Here is a 2746-nt window from a genome sequence, read left to right as displayed (position 1 = left end):
GGTCCCTGAGGCGGAACTTCCGGTCCCTGCAGGACCGCGGAACCACAGAGACGTACGCCGGAAGACTGAGGGGGAACTTCCGGTGCCTGGAGGGGAAAGGCCATAGAGATTGCCCTTCGGAGGACCGACCAGTACTTCAGGGTGTCCCGGAGCGCGGTATGAACCGGTATCTCCGCGCTAACGGCCGCTCCCGGGGCTGGGCATTACCGCACCCGTTCCGGATGGCGGGGAGGCCACTGGAGCTCCGCGGGGGGTGGGTGGAGGGGTGGCCGCCTCTCCTTCGGGCCCGGCACAACCCTGGGCTTTGCGGAACCGTGCATGCATTCCCTGGAAGGCGTGGCCAGGTCGGGCCCGGGGCGTGGCCTAGACGGGCAGGGGGCAGAGTCAAAGTTCTCAGGAGACGCAGCCAAAGGTGGTTCGGAGGAGGGGTCGGGTTACTGCCCACATGCAGCTCCGGCCTTTGGCTGCCGGGTGCCTGGCCCCCCCTTCCATGTCCCCCCTCTGAGACCTCACCGGGGTGAGCAGCGGTGACTGCTCTCAGCCTGCTTCTCTCCACCCAGGGACCATAACCGCTTACCGGTGGCAGGGCTTCCCGCTCGCAGCCCAGGCAGCCGCAGCCATCGCCTCGGCACCAAAACCCTGCGGTTTTGATCCCGCAACCAGCCCCAGGGACGGTGCAGCGCTCTGTGTGTGGGGGCGACAGCAGCAAGTCCGCCGGGGACCAGGAAGGCAGGTGGGGGTGCCGCCTTCTCCACCACAGAAACATCGGGGATTTCTGCTTCCCTGCAGGAAAATGAGGGTGGGTTTTTTTCCTCCTTTCCCGCTGCACAGAATCCAGCTCCCCGGAGCGGGAGGGGAAACGGGGGAAGACACAGCTTCTGAAAGCGCTTTTACACCTTCAGGAGAGATTAGAGGGGAGGGCCAGTTTTTAAATCCCTTCTAGTGATAGGCTTTCTTTGCAGTTTAGAGCTATCTATAGCACAGGCATTTACACCTCTGTGTCCATTTACTTACACATATACAGATTTAGGGAAAATACATTCTTTTTGCACTTAAATAGAACATCTCTTAACAGATCTATTTAGACTTCTATATTAACACGTATGATAGAGAACATCTAATTAGACTAGCAAGCTGTTTAGACATCTGTTTTGACACTTCAGTATCTCTTTATAAATAAATTTTAAAAAATCTTTTCATTGTCTAAACTCCTTTACGTAATACAGAATCCTTAGAGATACAGGTTGGTATTTTGAATTCCTTTTATATACATACAGGAATATTATTTTTCAATATCTAGAAAAATGAGAGATTGTTCTCTATTACAATTCCTCACCCCCGCATTTACAGCTTTTAACATTTTTAAACCACCAACGCCCAAAACCCCAACACCCACTCGCCACCCCCCCACCCCAAATTTTTAGACATTTGAGGGCTGTGACCTGCTTCTTCTAGGGGGAGGCCCACATAATCCCCACTCACCTGCTCCTCAGTCGCACTGTTGCTCCCCCAGTGACATCGGGCTGCCCCAAATGACATCATCACACACACACATTGTTTTCGTTCACCCCAAAAAATGCACCGAACAACCAGACTCGGGGCTGGGCCCTTCCCCTCAGGCGGCTCCACCACCTGCTGCAAACCTGTTGAGGCTTAGACTTGCACATTGACATTAACACTTATTATGTAGAATATCTACTTAAACTATCCTAGACATCTATTTTGACACTAATATATTTTTATAAATATTTTTTAATACTTTTATAAGATCATTTTTATATTTTGACTAGGTTATAATTTGACTAGGGTTTTTCTGTGCGCTACACAGTGAGGAGGGACATCTGGCTGGCAGCACTGCCCAAGTCAGATGCTACTGGACTGTCAGAAAAATGCATCACTGAAAGCCAGCCAGAAATTAAGCACTTCAGAGCACTTCATCTAAATACCGGAACACAATTCTTCATTGTCTAGTGCCAATTCAAAGTGAAAACAGATTGAACTAAAACTGTCTGTTGGGGCCTGTAGGGGTCCACAGGATTTTGTAGGGGTCCGCTGGCATCTGCAGGGGTCTGTAGGTATCCCCTACATATGCTACATGTAGGGGTCTGCAGGGGCTCGTGGTGTTATAGTTAAATTTAAGGCAAATCGAGTCCGAAATAGAGTCACAAACTATTTATTAAGGTAGAAAAGCAAAAGTAGCTCTGGGTGGCCGGGGAGTCGCAGCTCCACCAAAGGCTCACGAATTCAGGCATTTTAAATAGCTCTTTTTATCTTCACAGAGGTTGGTTTCGATATCTTCGAATAGGAAAGCCCCTCCGCTTCTTTCCTTGTCGTGGCTTCTTCAGGCCTGTTCTTGCCTCAGGCCGTTTCAATAAAAATGGGAGTTACAAAAATTAGTTCATACAATCTTTCTTTACATGGTTGATTGGTACAAAGGTTTTAAACAAAGATACAAGTTGCAGTTTTACCATTCTTCTTAAGATAATGCATTTTGATAACATTGTGGTTAAGCCTGTTCTTGCCAGACAGGACGTTCCTATGTCTGGTGCAGCGAGATCATTCCCCTTGCTTAAGTCGTTTGATCAGCAAATTACCCTTAATTACTTATTACATACCCCCCCAGATCCAAGGGAAGGACCCCACTTTCTGGAAAAGCCAATACAACGAGGCCGAAGCCATCCCTCCTAATTCCTTCCCCCCCTCAATAAAGAGTCGTTTTTGGGTTGTAGCCCCCCCATTTCCAGGC

The 2746-nt window shown here is 49.4% G+C and overlaps 1 long non-coding RNA gene across 1 annotated transcript; it reads left to right on the top strand.

The window, feature by feature from the left end:
- The first annotated feature begins 37 nt into the window (after positions 1–37).
- On the top strand, positions 38–2393 carry LOC106900628. The gene is made up of 3 exons (XR_001414179.1): positions 38–156; positions 561–799; positions 2280–2393. It is a non-coding gene; the product is annotated as an uncharacterized LOC106900628 (long non-coding RNA).
- The last annotated feature ends 353 nt before the right edge of the window (positions 2394–2746 follow it).

This window comes from Calidris pugnax, unplaced genomic scaffold, assembly GCF_001431845.1.
Source record: "Calidris pugnax isolate Ruff unplaced genomic scaffold, ASM143184v1 scaffold3001, whole genome shotgun sequence".
Lineage (NCBI taxonomy): Eukaryota > Metazoa > Chordata > Aves > Charadriiformes > Scolopacidae > Calidris > Calidris pugnax.
Note: the sequence above shows the minus strand (reverse complement) of the source record. Positions and strands in the feature narration are given on the sequence as shown.